Source organism: Lissotriton helveticus, chromosome 8 (assembly GCF_964261635.1).
Source record: "Lissotriton helveticus chromosome 8, aLisHel1.1, whole genome shotgun sequence".
Taxonomy (NCBI): Eukaryota; Metazoa; Chordata; class Amphibia; order Caudata; family Salamandridae; genus Lissotriton; species Lissotriton helveticus.
Genome location: NC_136069.1, coordinates 1,468,442,074 through 1,468,455,680, shown reverse-complemented (window position 1 = coordinate 1,468,455,680; position 13,607 = coordinate 1,468,442,074).

Genomic DNA, 13,607 nt, shown 5'->3' with positions numbered 1-13,607 from the left:
CTCCACAACACCGCAGCTGTCCAGGTCCAGGTCAGTTCCCGGATCCGGTCCCTCCCGACCCCCCTCATCATCCTCCAACTCGTTCCTCTCTTGGGTTTGAGACGATCTCCGCAATGTACAAGGCTCTAATTTACAAATATCTACTGGGGTATCTTTTATAGTTTTATCAGCCTCCCCCTCTGCCTCCGTTATATTGTCAATAGGCACTTTGTAGATCAGGGGATCAGTTTTAGCGTAAGTTTTTTTACCCCCATTAGCCCTGACATTCAGATTAGCAAGTACTTTGTTGCCCGTGGTATTATCTTTAGTAGGATTATTATTAAATGTACTCTTAATACGGAAATTTTGTTAAAAAAAAGAGAAAAAAAAGACCCAGCTGCCTGCGAGGTTGCAATAGCAAGGTTTCACAAGGAAAGAAGTAAGAATGGATTAAAAATAAGTTAAGAATTGTGGCGGCCCTAAGGTGTTATAGCCCCAAGTCCCAGTCAATAAAATGAGAAATGGCAGCACATTTTATGTGCAAAAATAGCAGTAATTGGGGTTGAAGAGCCATCCTGTGTAATTGAAAGGCAATATTTAACAGCAATTAAATATATGGTTTGTAGCTGGGTTGGCTCATCCTCTGTACTTTTGATAAAGGCACCCTCCTCGTGTGATCTTCCTTGAATTTATTTGATCCTTCCATTGTAATATCATATGTTAATTTATTTGTCTTTTATCTTTGTATCCACTAAAGTCAGGAATTTTACCAGACGGCAACTCAGCTGGACATCCTCTCCAGAGTAGCTTGCTATCACCGCTTGTCTGAAGGACCGTGTTTTTTTTCCTGTTAAAAAGTGGTCTGAGTAGGGATCTGGCCCGTGCTTGGAAGGACGAGAGGGCCCCTCCCCTGTGTGCATGGAGAGCCGGGTTAGACTTTTGTATGGGTCTAGAACGACCAATATTCGAAGTTCGAGGATGCCCCCGTAAGCATTTCAAGATATGGAAGAGGTGGGCTGACTATAGGGAATTGACACTAGATCCCCCAGCGGAACCTGAGGAGGATCCCTAGGCACACACCTTTTAAATGGGCCTGTGAAATGCGTCATATCTGCCACACCACGACCAAGCACTGATGCTCCTTCTACACACGTGCACTGGGTTAGGGAGGGATAACGGGGAGGTAACAGGGAAATTGGGTGGTGGGAGTTCGGGGGGATAGGGGTGGGGGGGAAGTTCCCATTGTTCGTGTTTTACCATAACTCTTGATTGGACTCTGGCCCTGTGATGTAAATTGTATCAAGATGCCTGGTGGTTTCTCCTGACTGTGGGGTGCCACATTTATTGATCTGCCTAATTCAATCAATAAAAATCTGTTGTGAAAAAAAAAAAGTGGTCTGAGTAATACTCCCTTTGTGTAGCCAAAAACCAGAATGTTGAATTTGATTAAATTCTTTCTGGCATCTGACTTTCCTATCTCTTACAAAATTCACAGACTGATGAGGAAAAAAGAGCTACTTAGGAAATAGATGTTTCGGAATGTGGCCGTATATCAGGTTCAAGTTGCTGGTACCATTCTTGGATAACACACAGGGCCATGCAGACATTTTATGACATTCAGAGTGGGTTCTGGTTGAGACTTGAGGGCTGTATTGGGTAACCTCATATCAACACCTTTCAATATTTTGTTTGACTTTCATTTTGGCAGAGTGACAATCACTTAGGATGCCGGATCAGTGGATGGATATATGATTCAATGGTTCAGGAGACTTTAATTTTCTCCCTCTGCTTTCTGACGGGAAACAACCTTTACAACGCAACTTTTACAACGCACTACCATTACAACAAAACATTTACAACGCAACATCCCTTACATCGCATGCCATTACAACGCAACCATTACAACGCAGGACACTACAACGCATACCACTACAACGCATGTCATTACAACGCATAACATTACAACACATAGTACCCTTACACTATCCATCACTTACCCTACTGTTGCACCTCCTGGAGTTAGAATAGTAATTTGTACCCCTACACTATCCAACACTTACCCTACTGTTGCACACCCTGGAGTTAGAATAGTAATTTTTACCCCTACACTACCCAACACTTACCCTACTGTTGCACCCCCCTGGAGTTAGAATAGTAATTTTTACCCCTACACTATCCAATACTTACCGTACATGCAATGTAATGTTATGCGTTGTAATGGTATATGTTGTAAAGGTAGTATGCGTTGTAATGGAATGCGTTGTAAATGTAGCTTTTAAAAGTTTGTTGTAATGGCATGCGTTGTAATGGAATGCGTTGTAATGGATGTTGCGTTGTAAAAAATGTGTTGTAAAGGTATGTGTTGTAAACGTATGTGTTGTAACGTCATACATCCCTTTCTGACTATCATGTCACTGGCAGATGTAGCTCACACCTGGGGCTGTATCTCTTTTGCCTTCCTAGACAATCAAGCTCCACCACAGTGGGAGAGGAGCTACCCCAGAACCAGCTTTGAGTAACAACAGAGGAGGGGGTTGCTCATTCCTTGGCTAAACCTCCAGGGTGGGCATAGCAGCTCTGCATAGGGGAAGAAAGGTCCTGCCATGTTTGATTCAGAGGGGCACTCTAGGATTTTTTTTCAGTAAGACACACAGGAACTGCTGCACAATTGGGTAAGGGTACCCCTGGGCATTACATATCTTGAGCTGGTGGTTGCTGGTGGGGGCCACCAGCCCTCATTTTCAGGGACCAGGACTTTATTTCCTCATCAGTCATTTCCTGAGAACAAAAGATGGAAAGGGGAAAGAAGATGAAAGAGAAAAATTAAAAACTGTTGCAAAGGGCGAAAGCAGTAACATGCAAGTGTAATATAAAAGAGCAGGTAGTGTTTGGTAGTTGATTAAAGAGGTATGAGATGTATTCCAGACTCTGCAGTGATGGTAGTTGGAGTGCTTGTGATGGCTGCAGGCTTCTGTTCAGGGTTTCAGCACCAGTACTTATTCTTCTCCACATTAAACACTGCCCCTTGGAAATTTTTACCACATTGGTTAGGAAAGGGCCAGGCGTCATCCTCAACAACAGGCTAATGGCAGGCATAAACATGGAACCACTGTGGACCATCTTTAGATTACAAAATTGTGGAAGACAGAAGAAGGACCACACTGTACTGTTGAGTCCTTGGATCATCCCTCCAGAAACTTACATTCGGCTGATGCACTGCTAGTTGTGGTACCTAAGACAAGGAGGAAGAAATAGGGAGGCGCCTCGTTTTCTGTACGATCCCCTGATAGCTGGAACGTTCTTCCCCGGCATCTTTGTGCTATTAGGGATGTGGGATTTTTTAAATCTAGCCGAAAACCTGGCCTTTTATTGAGGCTTTTTAGATTGTGTCCCCCCTACATACAAGATTATTGGTCTACATACTGTTAAAAAGACTCAAAATGTCCTAACGTTGGTAATTTAGCAATGCTCTTTGTAACCTTAGTGAAAGCATCATCACATTCACTTTTCCATTCAAACTGTGATATTTTTTTTAAAAGAGACCTCAATGGTTGCGAGATTGAAGCAAAATTTTGTATAAACTTTGAACAGAATTCAGCAAGTCCGAGAAAAGAATGTACTTGGTCTTTATTGATAGGTTTGGGTGCTTCCATTATGCTTCTTGCTAATTCCAATTTTGGACTCACACCCTCACCCGAAATTGTAGGTCCCAGATATGATATACCGAAGTAACCCTAAACTTACACTTCTCCTTTTTTATGACCAACCCTGCAGACTGTAACCTTTCCAAAACCTGCCATAAATTACTATCATGTTCTACATAATCCTTTCCATGTACCAAGATATCATCTTGAAAAAACAAGACCTTATCTAGACAATTCAGAACCTGCTTCATTATTCGATGGAAACACGCCGCTGCAGATGCAAGCCCAAATGGCATCCTTAAGAACTGAAAAGCTCCAATAGGGGTGACAAATGAGGTTAAATGTCTAGACTGTGCATGTAACTTGACCTGGTGGTAGGCAGATGACAAATCCATAACACTGAAAATGTTAGCATCTTTAATAAGTGTGCTTCATTTATATTTAGTATGGGTTGTCTATCCACCCAAATGAACTTTTTAAGTCCTCTCAAATTTGCACACAATCTTATCTCCTTCCCACCATCCTTGGGTGCCAAAACCATCGGAGCCAGCCACTCTGAGCTTTCTATTTCCTCAATTACCCCCTTTTCTTTAAGTTTCTCAATTTTCCGTCTCTGTGGTTCCATCATCATGTTAGGCACTTTTCTTACTTTAGCCACATGTGGTACCGCACCATGTTTCAAAATAATTCTATGTTCAAAATTTTTCAACAAAGTTTGTCACTAAAGACTGTAGGAAATTTTGTGATAATGTCATCTGGAAACTCGTTCTTACACAACAACAAAACTTTCTGTGTACTATTTGGATTAAGCGTTATACCCATATCTCTCTGGTGCCTCCAACCAAGGAGATTATCACCCCTCCTTGCTACATATATTTAACCCACAGTTTCACGATCAGAGAATTGAATTTTCTTCACACAATAACCCAGAACATCAATATTTACACCCCCATAACCTACTGGATTGATGTCTGATGGCAATAACTCAATACCCTCACTACCAAAAGTGAATTCCCAATTCTTATCACCAACCATAGTGTATGGTGAAACAGAATCTGCAAGAACTGAAATTTTCTTCCCACCAACTAATATCTCACACTCTGGCATATCAATAGGATCCACATCCACACTTCCATCTTCACTTATGCTGAAGACTATCCTTGCTTCCTCCAGTAACTGGTTTACATTTTGTTGCTTAAATGCACGACACACTCTCGCATAATGCCCCTTTTTTCTACAATTTTTACAAAATGCAAATCTGGCAAAACACCCTGGACTGTTTGTCCAGTGACCTTCACTTCCACATCTGAAAGATTTTGGAGTTGCCGATTTGTTGTCATTAGTATTATATATTTTTTTCCTGCTTTTTCTCCATCTCTCTGTTCATAGGAGACCAGGTTTTTCCACTCCCTTCCTCACTATGTTTTTCAATCTTATTTATAGATTCTTCAGAGGTCACATTATCTTTACCAGCGGTGTCTTTACTTTTATCATCCCGCATCTCACCCACCCACATAGTAGTATTCTCCATTCCTTCAATGATAGCAACCGCATCTTTTAAATTAGGATTTTTACTCAGTAATTTTTCTTGCATTGTGATACTGTTTGTATATCTAACGACTTGATCTCTTATGAGAGAATCAGTTAAATGTTCAAACTCACATGTGTGTGCTAATGTTTTGAGAGAAGCAACATAACTAGAAATTCTCTCACATGTCCCTTGAATTCTGGAAAATAATTTGTGTCTCTCCAAAACTACATTAATATGTGTTCCAAAATGATTTTAAAGCATAAGTACAGACATGTCATAAACATTACTTGGTTCACCAGTGTCATTACCAATCTCAATTTCATCTAGGCTTTCGTAAATACATCTTCCTTCAATACCTAAATTGTGTAAAAGAATCGCTTGTTTACGGACCGCAGAAAATTTCTCACCTCCGATGGCTATAAGTTAAGAATCAAAGATTACCTTCCATCTCTTCCAAGGCAAGACAGGTTCCCCTTTTTTAGACAAGAAGTGAGGTGGTTCAGATGAAGTTATCATATTATAGGAGAATGTCTATCCTGTAATGAAAATTAAATTTGAAAACAGTAACATACAAAGATCGTTCTTTGCAAGATTAAACACTCATGACCATAAGTGAATGGGTCACCTAATGTAGCACAGAATATATTCAGAGAAATAACAATCTGGCAATTCTGTGTGAAGGAAAAGAGAAACATATAATTATAGTGATAGATAGTAATTTTCCTGTTGCAGAATGTTCTAATGATGTTATGAATATGTTAGCCTAGTGTGTCTGACCAGTATGCAGTTACAGCTTAAAATTCATGTGCTGCAACCCACTGAGCTATTTTTGTAATATGCAATCTTCAACTTCCCTCATAAGAGAGAGGGACTTGTCTATGGCAGACAGACTTCTGATGCTGACATTTGGTCTGCAGCTCCAATGTCTCATGGTACAGTTTTCCCCCCTCCCTTATGAGCAGAAAATCCCTGTTTCAGCATTTCTTGCCTTGAGTTAGTTTTGCAGAAATGTTTCCATGCCCTGGAGAAGCAGAGCTTCGGCTCTGTGACCTTGAGGGGAGATAACAGTGTTGCCTTCGCAGGTGCAGATGCCGTATGTATGAGTTAATTGTTCACCATTTTGCTAGTTCTGTAATTTTCCAGTCTGGGCGTGTCTTTACCCTGCCATGTTATGTTATAATGTATTGTCATGATAGGATGAGTCAGTCCTCTCGGTACACTCCCTGGGGTGTAGACCTGAAGGGGCCCATCTGCAGATGAATATTATGTCCTAATAAATATATTTCTAATTCTTCTCCACTGCCTGGCTGGCTTATTATATGAGAATGATAGATGAGTGAGGTAAGTCACTCAGGTGGATTTGAGCCACGCTTATCAGAGCCACGCTTATCAATAGTGTGTGCATCACTGAGTGCACTCCTTAAAATGTAAAAGTCTTTGAACACGTTGTCTATACGGTACTTCATATATAACTTGTAAGTCATTGTGGATTGTGACACACTCCACTGCTGCACAGAGTGATCAGAAAAATAGAAGTACCTTTATTGACCAATGAAAACTTCGCTTCACAGTACAACACTATTTCTTTACGATTTTAACAGTATTTCTTAATCATGAAGAAATAGTGTCCAAAGTCTCATGTGCAGTAAACACCAAATGCCCCAAGAGACGATTACAAAATGGTAACAATTCTAAATCGTGTTACCTTTCCTTAGTCAATTTCGTTGTCAAGACAAAACGCCAACCACAATGGCAAACAATAAAAATGCCGAAATCCAAAATGGTTTCTTACGTGGTACGTCACAACGCAGACGTGAATGCGCATGGTCTCCTCAAACAACTAGAACGATTGATCATTAATGTGCAAAGATGGCTGCCGACGTAATACGTCACCACGTAGGAGTGCGACTGCACTGACTTCAACGACAGGAATGCTGCACAGAAAATTCTGTACGCAGGTCGTTAATTCATCAATACGTCATCACTCCTCAGTAGACTTGAAGGCAAACACATCTCCGCAACGGATCTCAGGCCAGATCAGTCTCTCTCCTCAAATGACGCTCAAACATAGATTCACGCAATACTTGCCAAACCGATGATCAGGATGTACAGCAAAGTCCCACATCAAGTTCCTGGATGGCGGGTAAGATGTTACAAATATGCGTGTAACATACATAGGTTCGTTTTCGTTTTCTTCTTAAATTACTATTATTAGAAATGTCGTGTAGGGTTGCTCCTCCTTCACATGTCCTCGTCGCCAATGTTAAAATGACTCTCAACGCCCAGCCAAGATTAATAGTAGAAGTTTATTCCGAAGATGAACAGCGCAACCCTTACGGACCTGGATCCAACTTCTAACTGTCCGCTTGATATTCTAGTGAGAATATTACACAACACAATCTAGAACAAATCATACATCACAGAAATGACATGGTAACGATTCTTAGAAAGACTTAACCATAACACATACCTGCAGAGCTGGGACACTCAATGTAGTAGCTATGTGCTTTACAAGCTCTGTTTTGATTTGATTTGATTTGATCTGGGCTCTATAGAGCCACAGTATTTTTTTTATCATTTTTCTAAATTTCATAATATCCTGTTTGTACATTCTTCCCACGTTTTTCTCACCCCATTGACAATTACTTTCCTATGTGATGATTTAGTGCCACTTGAAAATAGGAAACATAGATGGGCCCTTGCCCTCTGCCAGAAGGCCTTAATTAGCAAAATATCATGAACAGGCCTCACACCTCGTTGCAAATTTCTAATTGCAGGCAGGTTCGATGTAGAGTGACAACTCCAGGACTCTCTGCCTTTCTGGCTGTCTGCCTCCCAGAATGCATAATGTCTTCTGTACCTTGGCAGTTTAATCCCACGTCCATCAGGGAACACCAAAAGCTGTGTCTCATGGATGTGTAGTAATCTGCCTTCATCAATCAACACCTGATTAGGGTCAGACTTTATACCTAAGTGGAACATTATACATTGCTGGCTGGATCAGCTTTAGTGTGACATCTGTCTCACATGCTGGACCACCAATTGCCTTCTGATCACTTGCATGCATCAGTCAATCAATCAGTTGATTTCTAGAGTGCTGCTCGTCACCCGTGAGGGTATCCTGGCGCTGGAGGGGTTCAGTGGTTTAGTCAAAAAACCAGGTCTTCAATGATTTTCTGCAGTTCAGAAGTGCAATCTCACACTCTGCTGAGAATATCAATGAATTTGGAAGACCCCATCATCATAGCTGTTTTCTTCTCAGCCTCCATTAGTTGAAACTCAGCTAGGACCAGGTTCTCTCCCTAAACAGGGAAATTAAAAATTCCAGGCTAGAGCAGTTGTTATTGGCACCATTAGGGCTCTCTGACATTCTGGTGGCCCGCTGCCACCGAAGGACACATATCCTATGGAGGTTTTGCAGCCCAGTCTCAATTGGTCAATGTCAACAAGAGTGCCCAACTCCTATGTCCACTAGCATCAGCTCTTGAAGCACTTGTCTATCAGTTTTACAAGACAGGATGAAAAGCATATTGGTCCACTATCATGTATCGTCACTAGGGCTGAGTGGAAAGGGCCATGGAAAGCCCAATCCTTTGGAAATGATGAGAGGTAACATATAGCTCTGCATCTTAATATGGGAAATAGACAGCACTAGAACTGAATATTTACCCACGCCAGATAAGGTTCTAGACTGGCATGAGTTTCCAGAGACAAACAAACCTTGACTGTGGCCTTACTTAGCTCAACGTTGAAACACTGTCTTTTTGATGTTAGTAAGTGCCCCAATCCTAGAAGGATCGGAAGTGAAGCATAACTATGAAAAGATCTTCATATTCTTAAATAAATTCTCTTTACTGAACATTATTTCACACTTAGCGCTTTTGAGGCCTCATATATAGTTTGAGGTTCAAGTTAATGAGGTACAAGCTGTGCACGTATGAGACCAAACATTTCATGAAATACTGAAGCTCATTTTCTGTTTAAAAGCTAAGAACAGCATCATCCTTGTATCAAACCATTGGAGTAGATTTGGTGCCAGCCACTGAGGAGGACTGAAGTCCTCTCCTCAAAGCCGCCTACAGATTGTTGCTAAAAAACATAAAAAAAGAAAGGAGCCAGGACTCATCCCTGTCGAGCACCCCTGGATGCTTGAAAGGCTTTGAAAATTGACCTCTAGGACCACTTCTCAACCATGCCAGACTATCATGATGCAAGAGATTGAGTAAACCTATCGGAGCGGGCTTGACCCCATGGATTCAAGCATGTCCCCTACATTGATGCTGTGAACTCAATCAATGACCATCTTTTAAGCATGGAAAACAATCCACGATGGAATGATGCCGCTACGGCTCTGCCAATGCTTGCAACTAAAACGTACATGCATTGGCAAAGCCAATACTATGAGTGAACGAGCATTGGCAAAGCAACGCCCATTGGCCAATGCTTGTTTTGTTATATTATATTGACTTATAAAGCGCATGGCTAAATGAAAGGTTTGCACACGACAACTCTGTATCTTTTTCACCTCGATCTTTAACCCAGTGGTGCGTGCCCTACTCGTAGTGTTAAATGAAAGGTTTCCCAGTGCTAGCCTCCTCATCAGCACCGACCAGGCAGGCTAGACCTTACTATTTAAAGGGGAGATTCGAACAGCCACGTTTTAGGCTGCCTCCGATTGCTGACAATGTTTGCATTGAGCTGGGAAGGTTTGTAAAAAAGCTCAATTGTAGCACATACAACTATAAACATGGCTTCCTACTAGGGTGTTCAAGAATAACAAGCTCTTCTTGCCCTAATGCAAATGAGGGAAACACCATAGATCCTCTGGCAAAAATAAGAAATCAATAGGAAAATATACAAAATATATAAAATCATAAAAATGCGATAATAAACCAGGGATCCCTACCAAAATTGATAAAAATACTACAATATATATGATTAATTTACAAAGATTATATTTTCCACTAGGCACCAATCACATTAATTTGAACATGAACAGATAAAAGGGTTGAAACGGTCAACAGTCGCATCAATCAAATGAGATTCATAAATTAAAACCGGCGCATGCTCTGGTGAGAGAAGGAAGGCCATACTGAAATACCTTGTCCATGAACGCACACGGGATGTACAGAATTAAACAGAACATAAAGCATGCCACTTGGAAACAGTTCATTCATAGTAAAAACGCTTCGGTGCTGGAAAAGAAACAGTATTAAAAGGTACATTAATCTGTGTAGGTGGACGGGTATGAATAGAGCGCCCTGTCAGAAAAGCGTGCACAGCTGCCGGCCGGTGCCTGGCAAACACATCTCTCACAAGAGGCAGACGACCTGCATCAACATGGAAAGAAAATATGCAGTAAGTGGACCGTCAAACAAGAAAGGCACCATGAAGTATGCGGAAAGCGTAGTAAAAAAGACAAGCAAAAATGTTACAACACAATTTGAAAAATACATAAAACATTCTACATTTTAAAAATGAATAAAACTGCTATTTGATATGCTGCCTGTACATACATATATGTATATATATATATATATATATTTATATATCCGTTTTTGCTTTAAAAAAAAGTAGACATACACTGGAAAAACAATGGTGAAAGTGATGTTATTGTTAGGTGACTATCTCGTTGACAACATTAAAGTTTTGAACAAAAAACACACTGCTTAAGATCTCACATATTACATCACTCATGACATGTTCTATGACAACATTGATGACATCACTGATAACATCATGCCACCCAGACACCGAGAGGCAGCCAACCCGTAGCAGACAGCCACCGCATGCCGCACACAGCCTTTGGTCTTGCGTGGCGCGAGGTAGGTCACAGGATTTGGCTTGCAGCCAGGCCAAGAGCCCGACTACCAGCAGGCAGCCAATCCCACATTACGTACAGCCTTTGGCCATGCGCAGTGAGGAGTTGGCAATAGCACTTGGCCTACCACCAGACACTGTGGCCAAACCCCCAGCAGCCAGCCAACCCCATGCCGTGCACAGCCCTCACCGCCAACGAAAGCAAATAACATGCAGGTGCTGCTGAATGTGTCCCATTGTATGAAAATTATACCAGGACGAGTTCAGCAGGTTTCAGTAGGGCCCTTCTTGACAGGTTGGACGGCGTTCACACTGTGAAAATAGTGGGTGGATGCCATGCACCCGTGTGCACTCTTGACTTCTGCCCTGGTTTTTAGTTTTCGAAACGTAACCATATTGAGCCTAAATGCAGATGTTTCCTGTTAAATCATTCCACCTTACTTTGACACACGAGGGGGTTGATGACGATGGCGGACGGATTCGAGTCCGTCCGCCATCGTTACGGGAAACCGGACCGCTGCCATATGGCACTACATACTACAATGCGACCACCACTGTGACGGTCGCATTGTGCATGTTTAACATTGCAGCAGGTGCTGCTGGCTGCAGCCCCAGTCGCAGTTGCTAAAATGCATGAGGTGCGTTTCCCTGCCACCTGGTCCAGGGAAATATAGGGGGGTACCATGTAGGGGGGTACCATGGGTACCCCCCCAATGCACAACCACCTCCCCCCAACACAAGGGGTCCCGCAACGGGCCCCTGAATCCAATCCCCGTCACCGCCATGGAAAGGCTGGCTTTCAGCACCATCGTAATTTGGCAGATGGTGCCTGCTAGGCACCGCCATTATTTTACATATGTTGGCTGGGTTCCCCTGGCTAATCGAAACGATTGCCTGTGGCGGAACCGTGGAGGGCGGACTTTGCGTCCCCCAGCACACCGCCCGCCATCATTATATGGCAGGCGGAAAAGTGATAGGCGATGGCGATTTCAATCGGCCCCGAGTGTGTATATTCACTTAAGCATTGCAAAATGGGAAATCTGTTTTTTGAATCACAGTGTTTTCCACTGCTCTAGAGCATGCCTTGGTTAATCTTGGGGTTGTGGCAAGCACCGCTTCGAGCATCCTCTAGCCAGAGTGTATTTCAGATCATGGTTCAAAATGTGATAGCTGCTGGTGCGAAAATACCCACTCTTTTAGCCAGACAGGGACATTCTGGTGTGCGGGGGCGTTCTAGAACTGAGAGTCAAGTGTTTGTTTTTTACAACAATTTTATTTGAATTTCCTACATATAGACACACATGTCACATTTAAGTCGTATTGTGTACAGTATCTCCCCTCTTACCCCCGTTGACTACAAAGTGAGTATATTTCTCAAAACAGTTAAAATTGTGTAGCTCTTGGAGTGTGCAATCCAGCGCCCCCCCCAACGTTTTGGTGTTTTTTAGGTGACCCCCTGGATTTGTACACATATCATTCGGCAGTAGCACTATAGTCCATTCCGTGAGTCCATTTCACCATCGGGGGGTGCCCTCTCTGCTCTCCCATGTTTAGCAATGTCCCTTTTTGCAAGGAGAAGGCCCACCACCACCAATCTAGCGCATCTGCTGCCGCCCAATTTGTCCATCAGTCCCAACATCACCATTTTGGGTTCAGGTACCACCAGCCGCCCCACCGCCAAGGATAAGGTATCACAAACAGTGTACCAGTACCTTTGTATCACTGGACATTCCCAAATAGAGTGAAAAAATGTGCCCATTTGTTGTTTGCACCATAGGCATTGAGGTTTAGACCCCACTTCATTTTGCTCAGTCTCGTGGTGCTGTAATACCCCCTATATAGGTACTGGAGTTGAATTAGTCACAGCCTCATGAAGACCACCAGTAGTCTGGGGGCATCTGTGCCTCCATCCAGCCCTCCTCCTCAAGATTGCCCACATCCTGCTCCCAGCATTCTCTGAATGCTACGGCAGGGTCTGGGGTACTGTGTACTAGTGTGCAATATTACTTGGAGATCCCCTTTCTTTCTAACTGAGACATTGTGATATATCTTTGAAAGTGGGTAATTTAAGGAATTATATCCTAAGATCCCACACAACCACCTCATATGAGCTACTTTTTTGTATGTCTAAAAAATTAACCAAAAAGGCATTATTATCCATAAGGTTGGTGTCTTACCTTAAGATAATGGAGTGGCCCCCACTAAAGCATCCTTGGTCATAAAGCGCAGTTCAGAAAAATGTAGAAGTCTCAATTTTGAACTAATGTTGTTTTACAAGGAAATGCAATTTATCTAAGAACCTTAAAAACAACGTGATTTCACCCAAAGTTGGTCTAGAGATGCACATCACCCTACCTCTACCCATCCCTGAGCCATAAAAACGCCTTCTTACCCCTTAACCTCTACCATCCCTAAACCCTTAAAACCCCATACTACCCTTTACTGCTACCCATCCCTAAACCGAGTGCTTATTGTGGGGACGGAGACCCCGTATGCCCTGGGGTCACAATATACACACGTGGCACTCTCACACATAAGGGACGCGCAGACACTATGCTGGTCTGGACGGAAAGTGCCGAGCCACTTCCGCCCGTTTATTTTATATCTCTCTGGCCACGCCTGGCCAGAGAGTG